This window comes from Rattus norvegicus, chromosome 9 (genome assembly GCF_036323735.1).
Source record: "Rattus norvegicus strain BN/NHsdMcwi chromosome 9, GRCr8, whole genome shotgun sequence".
Taxonomy (NCBI): Eukaryota; Metazoa; Chordata; class Mammalia; order Rodentia; family Muridae; genus Rattus; species Rattus norvegicus.
Window position 1 is genome coordinate 36,020,662 of NC_086027.1, and position 11,027 is coordinate 36,031,688.

The following is an 11,027-nucleotide window of genomic DNA, read 5'->3' on the forward strand; positions in this document are numbered from 1 at the left end:
TCTATGATATGTATCTGATGGCGGTCATTTATTTCTTCTAAGTTCTGGAAGAAGTTGAGGAGGAGGGTGACCCTGGAGAAAGACCAGCAGTCTCAACTAACCTGGGCTCCAGAAACCTCTGACACTGAGCCACCAGCCAGGCAGATTGCACCAGCTGATATGAGACCCACGACAACACCTATATGACACCTATAGGGCAAACGACTGATGGGGGTCTAGAGGCAGAGAAGATGCACCTAACTTTCAAGAGACGTAAGGACCCAGCGACTGGAGTGGGAACATCCTCTTGGACCGCGGGGGATGGGGGGGAGGATGGGAAGTGGGAGAGAGGCCCCTGTTGGAGGGTGAACCAGGAGATGTATAATGGCTGGACTGTAAAAATTGATTAAATAATATCAACAACGACAACAAAAACAATAATGATAAATACTCGAGTGACTTGTTGATACTTAGCGTAAAAGATCTTTTATTTTTTTCTTATTCTGAAACCTCATAGTGCCTGCTTCATCCTGACTTTCTGACTCTCCCCTGACTTTCCCCTTCGGGTCTGGCTTCTTCAGCAGGCTTGGAATGTGCTCTCCTTGAGTGACAGGCTCCTCCTCCTTCTTTGCCATAGTTTGCACTCTCTCATCCTGTAGCTTCTGCTTGCAATCTGCTTCCTTCTAGAAACCTTCAGTTATCCTTTGTCTCAGGCTTGAGAAAACCCTCTGTCCTCGTGGAGTGCCCCTGTTTCTCGTGTTTCAGAATTTATTGGAATATATTGTGATTGTAAGGTTTATTTATCGTCTTTACCACACAGACACTGTGTGAGGAAGCAGACATACTTCTGATTTACATAAATCTGACTCTCACTCACCAACCAAGGAAATGGCAGGAAAAAAAAATCAAAGGAGGCAAAATCCGCATTGTGATTAGATGTTATATTTGTGTTAAATATGTGTAAATTAAATGTTACAAATTCTGCTCTTGTACAGAATGGGAAATAAGATGACCTGTAAGTGCCATCTTTTATCTCTTATTAGCTATCATGAGATAAATCACCGTTATATGATAGCTAAATGTATACTTTGGAATGGTGCATAGACATTATATAAAAATTAGTTGAAAACAGATGATATTTTCGCCCATTTTTACTGAGCAAAACCAGGGCCTTTTCCCCCCTTATAAGACTTCTGCTTATATATTATGGTTTCTGATTTTGTGTCATTAGGGAAAATCTGTGTGGGTCTTTGTGTTTATACTGTCTTGTATGTTTCTCGTGTTTTTTTTTTTTTTGCTTATTTTCCTGTTTGTTTGTTTTATTCCATTTATTTTTTATTTGTTTTGTTTTTATTTTATTTTTTGCATGCTTGTTAGTTTTTTAAGGAGCAATAGAAAAAAAAAGTGTGGCTTGTGTGGACAGGGAGATAGAAAGGATCTGGGACATGTCAAGGGAGGGGAAACTACAATCAGAATATATTGCACAAAATATCTATTTTCTATCAAAAGTAATTTTACACAACAAATATTTTAAGTGAGGAATATAACTATTACCCTGGGAAGTTGTATATGTCAGGTCTGGATTTCCCTTCTTTCATGACTCATGGTTTTCTAGGGAAATGGATTTAGCTTCAGTGAATATATTTAGATAGTCACATTCCCAAGCAAGACCTGAAACACAGGTGAAATGTCTGCAGAGTCAACTAAGAATTACCAAAAAATAGGAAGTCAGTTATACTAGGACATGGCTCACGGCTGTCATGAAATAAATTGTCTTGTCAATTTAGAAATAAGTAGTTCCTTTAATTCCAATGGTTATGCTGATTGTTTCATCTATAAGTTCCCATATTTATTGAAAGCTACAATTTTTTTTCTGATAAGAACAAATGAAAGACGATTCCGGATCATAACTTGTTTTAATTAGGAATAATTGATATGGTTAATCTTTGATCCAGCTTTCTCTGCTGCACATTAATTTTTGGTCTAGAAATGTCTGACTTCTTTCATTTTCTAAATGATAGAAGATGCCTATCTTTTCCTATCTTTTTTCTTCAAATAATGAGGTGTCACAGTGAACAAATCATAATTTAGGAGACGTCACGGACCTGGGAATCAGTTATTTTTCCTTCTATCCTCCTCTTGTATATGCAGATGCTGACAACTGGGACTCTTTCTGGTTGACATAAAATAGCATTGATTTGTTTCTTTATTTCATTATTGTAATACTAGCCTCTAGCTATTGATTGTGTCAGGAAAGTCTTTAAATGTAGGAAAGAAAATAAAATCCAGCAAGCCATTTCCATACAAGTGCACATCCAAGGTCTACTGACAGAAACAATGATGACAACAACAGCCACACTAAAGTCAAATCAAAATAACAAAATTGATTTTTTTTGAGAATTCACACTTTATTAAATACCATGTCCAACAATTCCCCACTATGTAAAATGAGTTTACAAGTAGTTGTAATCTATAGAATGCTTCATTTAAAAATAAAAGGGTAACTGATCTAACACCACACAATTCAAAAGTAGGATAAGAAAACCTTGATCTCAGGCAAATACGATTGGAAGGACTGTCTATAGTACTTTATGTATTTTATAAATTCTCTACTAAGAAAGCATTATCCACATGTAGAAATTGTAGCTTATTAAACTAGCAAAATGACTGCATCTATTTAAATATCAAGACATTTGTCCTTAAAAAGCTTTTATTTTTATTTTTTAATACTTGTATTTAATTTTTAATTTTATTTAATCTTTTTTTACAGTCCAGGTTTTATTCCCCTCCAGGACCACCCTTGACTGTTCCACATCCCATAACTACTCCCCACCCTGTCTCCACAAGGATGTCCCCATCCCTCCTACTCTCCACCTAGCCAGACCTCCCCAGTCCCTGGGACCTCCAGTCCTCATCTTATATACAAGACATGTCACAGGCAGAGATCATACTCCTATCTGGACTTAGACAGACGTGGGACATTACTCTGCATAATTCTTTCCAAGCTCGTATGTTAACTTATGTGCCCGAATCTTTGTTTTAATCTGCATAATGTAGGTAGCCTTACTCCATACTTCACTGCGATCATGATCTAAGGAAGAAGTAGCAGAGGAACAGTTTGCCAGGCGATTGAAACCTGACACAGCCTCACATGCAAAGCTACATCACTACAACCCTCACTATCGTCATCGTTTGGAAGTGTATAAATCTATAGCATTTGAAAGTAGTTATTTGTTTAACATACAAATGAAGCCTATTAATGTGCACAAATATATTTCTAAGTTAGCATAATAGCCGAGGCAGACTCAGAAGAGTTTGTTTTAATATTTTCATATATACACCTATGTTCACACACTTATACGTACAAAGTCTCTCTCTAATTCACATCCTTATGCCTTGATTACCAGGAAATTTAAACTACACAGTAACCTTTAGTGACCTCACGTGACCTTTAAGCCGCAAAATCGGAAGTAGAAATTGAAAGTCATTGTTTATGTCTTATATTTTAACTCTCAGCTTGGTATGGAGGACCACAGTCAATGAACTCTTCTAAACAGATTCTTAGTATTTTAGTTGAAATAAGTGAGTAATATTTTGGTCTTATTGATAAAATTAGAGTCACTCCAGAATGATCCATATAAAGCACTGCTGAGCTCTGTTCATTGGCTGAGATCACACAAAAAAAGAATGATTCAGGAAAATTATGGTATCGTAGGAAGAAGACTTTTAGTTAGGCATCTGCAATGTGCTTAGAGCTTTAATTGTTCAACATATCTATAAAATAGTTACTAATGTCAGGAAGGTTGGCCTCCTTCCTGATCATTTTCAATCAGAGTGCTTTCTAATGTTAACTTTTAGTTGTGATTATTTTTTACCATGTAAATAAGAGACTGGCTTTGAATCTGTGCTCACACATGGATAGGTAATCATATAACACAATTCTAATGCAAGGAATATATACAGAAATGTGCACAAACATCATTTTCCTTATATACATGTCTACGGCCTGGTTATCAGAAAATATAACTGCCCTATGATTTTAATGTCTTTTCATTAGAATGTAGTTCAGGCTATGAATTTGATTGCTTGACATTAAGCTCTATATTTCATCGGGGGGGGGGCACACGAGGGAGGGCATATGTCACAGATGAATACTATTCTTTGTGACAAATGATTTTACTAAGAAGAATTCACTGGCCCAAATGTGAAAATAAAATGAAATATTAGAAATTGAAATGTTCCTTCAGACAGAAAATTGATGTTCAAAGAAAAACAATTTGCTTTGTTGATCAAAATTTATGGATGCTGCGAGTCAATGATGTGTAGATAGAGAGGAAACATTTTCACGCACACACACACACACACACACACACACACACACACACACACACGCTTTTCTATTTCTGAAATTGATATAACTTAGTACTAGACAAGAACCATGACTTCATGACATGCTCATTAACAGGGGCCAGAAGAAAAAATTAACTGCATCCTATGTCTAGGTTCACATAAAAGTGTGCAGAATTGATTAATATATTTTAATTAAAAGTAAGTGATACGATTTCATATTTCATTAGTTATTCGGTAGAAATTTTTATTTAGTATAGTTTCAGTATTTGTTGCCCAAAGATTATGAAATTGTTAATTTTAGCTCAAATATCCCTACTTTGTGAGATGACATTTACTTCCTGAAGTAAAAATAAAGGGAAATACACATTTTAAGATATAATCTTATGTTTATATGTTGGAAAACTGCCAATGGCATTTATACTAAAAATATTTTTAGAGCATGAAAAATACCGACAAAATATTTGCATACAAAAGTTATTTCTGTGCATCATATCTGATAATACACAGCCATATGGAGCTGCTAAAGATAGCTCAGTTATAAGTTGGACATTGCAAATGTCAGTTCCCCAAGGGTAAAATCGAGGATAAAATACTTAAGAGTTGTGACTTCATTTGCTAAAAATATTTAGGAAAACGCCTTGTGAAACTGTGGGTCAACAAAGATCAGGTAGCCTCCTGTCAGCTCTATCTTAGACATAGTTGATTTTATGTCGGCAAGAGGAAAATTACGGTAAGAGACAGGATCCTGGTCCACATTTCTTTTTCTTTTCTTTCTTTTTTTTTTTTTATTAACTTGAGTATTTCTTATATACATTTCAAGTGTTATTCCCTTTCCCGGTTTCCGGGCAAACATCCCCCTCTCCCCTCCCCTTCCTTATGGGTGTTCCCCTCTCAAACCTCCCCCCATTGCCTCCCTCCCCACATAGTCTAGTTCACTGGGGGTTCAGTCTTAGCAGGACCCAGGGCTTCCCCTTCCACTGATGCTCTTACTAGGATATTCATTGCTACCTATGGGGTCAGAGTCCAGGGTCAGTCCATGTATAGTCTTTAGGTAGTGGCTTAGTCCCTGGAAGCTCTGGTTGCTTGACATTGTTGTACTTTTGGGGTCTCGAGCCCCTTCAAGCTCTTCCAGTTCTTTCTCTGATTCCTTCAACGGGGGACCTATTCTCAGTTCAGTGGTTTGCTGCTGGCATTCGCCTCTGTATTTGCTGTATTTTGGCTGTGTCTCTCAGGAGCGATCTACATCCGGCTCCTGTCGGTCTGCACTTCTTTGCTTCATCCATCTTGTCTAATTGGGTGGCTGTATATGTATGGGCCACATGTGGGGCAGGCTCTGTATGGGTGTTCCTTCAGTCTCTGTTTAAATCTTTGCCTCTCCCTTCCCTGCCAAGGGTATTCTTTTTCCTCATTTAAAGAAGGAGTGAAGCATTCACATTTTGATCATCCGTCTTGAGTTTCGTTTGTTCTAGGGATCTAGGGTAATTCAAGCATTTGGGCTAATAGCCACTTATCAATGAGTGCATACCATGTATGTCTTTCTGTGATTGGGTTAGCTCACTCAGGATGATATTTTCCAGTTCCAACCATTTGCCTACGAATTTCATAAACTCGTTGTTTTTGATAGCTGAGTAATATTCCATTGTGTAGATGTACCACATTTTCTGTATCCATTCCTCTGTTGAAGGGCATCTGGATTCTTTCCAGTTTCTGGCTATTATAAATAAGGCTGTGATGAACATAGTGGAGCACGTGTCTCTTTTATATGTTGAGGCATCTTTTGGGTATATGCCCAAGAGAGGTATAGCTGGATCCTCAGGCAGTTCAATGTCCAATTTTCTGAGGAACCTCCAGACTGATTTCCAGAATGGTTTTACCAGTCTGCAATCCCACCAACAATGGAGGAGTGTTCCTCTTTCTCCACATCCTCGCCAGCATCTGCTGTCACCTGAGTTTTTGATCTTAGCCATTCTCACTGGTGTGAGGTGAAATCTCAGGGTTGTTTTGATTTGCATTTCCCTTATGACTAAAGATGTTGAACATTTCTTTAGGTGTTTCTCAGCCATTCGGCATTCATCAGCTGTGAATTCTTTGTTTAGCTCTGAAACCCATTTTTTAATGGGGTTATTTGTTTCCCTGCGGTCTAACTTCTTGAGTTCTTTGTATATTTTGGATATAAGGCCTCTATCTGTTGTAGGATTGGTAAAGATCTTTTCCCAATCTGTTGGTTGCCGTTTTGTCCTAACCACAGTGTCCTTTGCCTTACAGAAGCTTTGCAGTTTTATGAGATCCCATTTGTCGATTCTTGATCTTAGAGCATAAGCCATTGGTGTTTTGTTCAGGAAATTTTTTCCAGTGCCCATGTGTTCCAGATGCTTCCCTAGTTTTTCTTCTATTAGTTTGAGTGTGTCTGGTTTGATGTGGAGGTCCTTGATCCACTTGGACTTAAGCTTTGTACAGGGTGATAAGCATGGATCGATCTGCATTCCTCTACATGTTGACCTCCAGTTGAACCAGCACCATTTGCTGAAAATGCTATCTTTTTTCCATTGGATGATTTTGGCTCCTTTGTCAAAAATCAAGTGACCATAGGTGTGTGGGTTCATATCTGGGTCTTCAATTCTATTCCATTGGTCTATCTGTCTGTCTCTGTACCAATACCATGCAGTTTTTATCACTATTGCTCTGTAATACTGCTTGAGTTCAGGGATAGTGATTCCCCCTGAAGTCCTTTTATTGTTGAGGATAGCTTTAGCTATCCTGGGTTTTTTGTTATTCCAGATGAATTTGCAAATTGTTCTGTCTAACTCTTTGAAGAATTGGATTGGTATTTTGATGGGGATTGCATTGAATCTGTAGATTGCTTTTGGTAAAATGGCCACTTTTACTATATTAATCCTGCCAATCCATGAGCAAGGGAGATCTTTCCATCTTCTGAGGTCTTCTTCAATTTCTTTCCTCAGTGTCTTGAAGTTCTTATTGTACAGATCTTTTACTTGCTTGGTTAAAGTCACACCGAGGTACTTTATATTATTTGGGTCTATTATGAAGGGTGTCGTTTCCCTAATTTCTTTCTCGGCTTGTTTCTCTTTTGTATAGAGGAAGGCAACTGATTTATTTGAGTTAATTTTATACCCAGCCACTTTGCTGAAGTTGTTTATCAGCTTTAGTAGTTCTCTGGTGGAACTTTTGGGATCACTTAAATATACTATCATGTCGTCTGCAAATAGTGATATTTTGACCTCTTCTTTTCCGATCTGTATCCCCTTGATCTCCTTTTGTTGTCTGATTGCTCTGGCTAGAACTTCAAGAACTATATTGAATAAGTAGGGAGAGAGTGGGCAGCCTTGTCTAGTCCCTGATTTTAGTGGGATTGCTTCAAGTTTCTCTCCATTTAGTTTAATGTTAGCAACCGGTTTGCTGTATATGGTTTTTACTATGTTTAGGTATGGGCCTTGAATTCCTCTTCTTTCCAGGACTTTTATCATGAAGGGGTGTTGAATTTTGTCAAATGCTTTCTCAGCATCTAATGAAATGATCATGTGGTTCTGTTCTTTCAGTTTGTTTATATAATGGATCACGTTGATGGTTTTCCGTATATTAAACCATCCCTGCATGCCTGGGATGAAGCCTACTTGATCATCGTTGATGATTGTTTTGATGTGCTCTTTAATTCGGTTTGCCAGAATTTTATTGAGTATTTTTGCGTCGATATTCATAAGGGAAATTGGTCTGAAGTTCTCTTTCTTTGTTGGGTCTTTGTGTGGTTTAGGTATAAGAGTAATTGTGGGGGCTGGGGATTTAGCTCAGTGGTAGAGCGCTTACCTAGGAAGCGCAAGGCCCTGGGTTCGGTCCCCAGCTCTGAAAAAAAGAACCCCCCCAAAAAAAAAGAGTAATTGTGGCTTCGTAGAAGGAATTCGGTAGGGCTCCATCTGTTTCAATTTTGTGGAATAGTTTGGATAATATTGGTATGAGGTCTTCTATGAAGGTTTGATAGAATTCTGCACTAAACCCATCTGGACCTGGGCTCTTTTTGGTTGGGAGACCTTTAATGACTGCTTCTATTTCCTTAGGAGTTGTGGGGTTGTTTAACTGGTTTATCTGTTCCTGATTTAACTTTGATACCTGGTATCTTTCTAGGAAATTGTCCATTTCCTGAAGATTTTCAAGTTTTGTTGAATATTGGTTTTTATAGTAAGATCTGATGATTTTTTAAATTTCCTCTGAATCTGTAGTTATGTCTCCCTTTTCATTTCTGATTTTGTTAATTTGGACGCACTCTCTGTGTCCTCTCGTTAGTCTGGCTAAGGGTTTATCTATCTTGTTGATTTTCTCAAAGAACCAACTTTTGGTTCTGTTGATTCTTTCTATGGTCCTTTTTGTTTCTACTTTGTTGATTTCAGCTCTGAGTTTGATTATTTCCTGCCTTCTACTCCTCCTGGGTGTATTTGCTTCTTTTTGTTCTAGAGCTTTTAGGTGTGCTGTCAAGGTGCTGACATATGCTCTTTCCTGTTTCTTTCTGCAGGCACTCAGCGCTATGAGTTTTCCTCTTAGCACAGCTTTCATTGTGTCCCATAAGTTTGGGTATGTTGTACCTTCATTTTCATTAAATTCTAAAAAGTTTTTAATTTCTTTCTTTATTTCTTCCTTGACCAGGTTATCATTGAGTAGAGCATTGTTCAATTTCCACGTATATGTGGGCATTCTTCCCTTATTGTTATTGAAGACCAGTTTTAGGCCGTGGTGGTCCGATAGCACGCATGGGATTATTTCTATCTTTCTGTACCTGTTGAGGCCCGTTTTTTGACCAATTATATGGTCAATTTTGGAGAAAGTACCATGAGGAGCTGAGACGAAGGTATATCCTTTTGCTTTAGGATAGAATGTTCTATAAATATCCGTTAAGTCCATTTGGCTCATGACTTCTCTTAGTCTGTCTACATCTCTGTTTAAATTCTGTTTCCATGATCTGTCCATTGATGAGAGTGGGGTGTTGAAATCTCCCACTATTATTGTGTGAGGTGCAATGTGTGTTTTGAGCTTTAGTAAGGTTTCTTTTACGTATGTAGGTGCCCTTGTATTTGGGGCATAGATATTTAGGATTGAGAGTTCATCTTGGTTGATTTTTCCTTTGATGAATATGAAGTGTCCTTCCTTATCTTTTTTGATGAGTTTTAGTTGGAAATTGATTTTATTTGATATTAGAATGGCTACTCCAGCTTGCTTCTTCTGACCATTTGCTTGGAAAGTTGTTTTCCAGCCTTTCACTCTGAGGTAGTGTCTGTCTTTGTCTCTGAGGTGTGTTTCCTGTAGGCAGCAGAATGCAGGGTCCTCATTGCGTATCCAGTTTGTTAATCTATGTCTTATTATTGGGGAGTTGAGGCCATTGATATTGAGAGATATTAAGGAATAGTGATTATTGCTTCCCGTTATATTCATATTTGGATGTGAGGTTATGTTTGTGTGCTTTCATTCTCTTTGTTTTGTTGCCAAGACGATTAGTTTCTTGCTTCTTCTAGGGTATAGCTTGCCTCCTTATGTTGGGCTTTACCATTTATTATCCTTTGTAGTCCTGGATTTGTAGAAAGATATTGTATAAATTTGGTTTTGTCATGGAATATCTTGGTTTCTCCATCAATGTTAATTGAGAGTTTTGCTGGATACAGTAACCTGGGCTGGCATTTGTGTTCTCTTAGGGTCTGTATGACATCAGTCCAGGATCTTCTGGCCTTCATAGTTTCTGGCGAGAAGTCTGGTGTGATTCTGATAGGTCTGCCTTTATATGTTACTTGACCTTTTTCCCTTACTGCTTTTAATATTCTTTCTTTATTTTGTGCGTTTGGTGTTTTGACAATTATGTGACGGGACGTGTTTCTTTTCTGGTCCAATCTATTTGGAGTTCTGTAGGCTTCTTGTATGTCTATGGGTATCTCTTTTTTTAGGTTAGGGAAGTTTTCTTCTATGATTTTGTTGAAGATATTTACTGGTCCTTTGAGCTGGGAGTCTTCACTCTCTTTTATACCTATTATCCTTAGGTTTGATCTTCTCATTGAGTCCTGGATTTCCTGTATGTTTTGGACCAGTAGCTTTTTCCGCTTTACATTATCTTTGACAGTTGAGTCAATGATTTCTATGGAATCTTCTGCTCCTGAGATTCTCTCTTCCATCTCCTGTATTCTGTTGGTGAAGCTCATATCTACAGCTCCTTGTCTCTTCTTTTGGTTTTCTATATCCAGGGTTGTTTCCATGTGTTCTTTCTTGATTGCTTCTATTTCCATTTTTAATTCCTTCAACTGTTTGATTGTGTTTTCCTGGAATTCTTTCAGGGATTTTTGTGTCTCCTCTCTATGGGCTTCTACTTGTTTAATTATGTTTTCCTGGAATTCTTTCAGGGATTTTTGTGTCTCCTCTCTATGGGCTTCTACTTGTTTTTTATGTTTTCCTGGAATTCTTTCAGGGATTTTTGCGATTCCTCTCTGTAGGCTTCTACTTGTTCTCTAAGGGAGTTCTTCACGTCTTTCTTGAAGTCCTCCAGCATCATGATCAAATATGATTTTGAAACTAGATCTTGCTTTTCTGGTGTGTTTGGATATTCCATATTTGTTTTGATGGGAGAATTGGTTTCCGATGGTGCCACGTAGTCTTGGTTTCTGTTGCTTGGGTTCCTGCGCTTGCCTCTCGCCATCAGATTATCTCTAGTG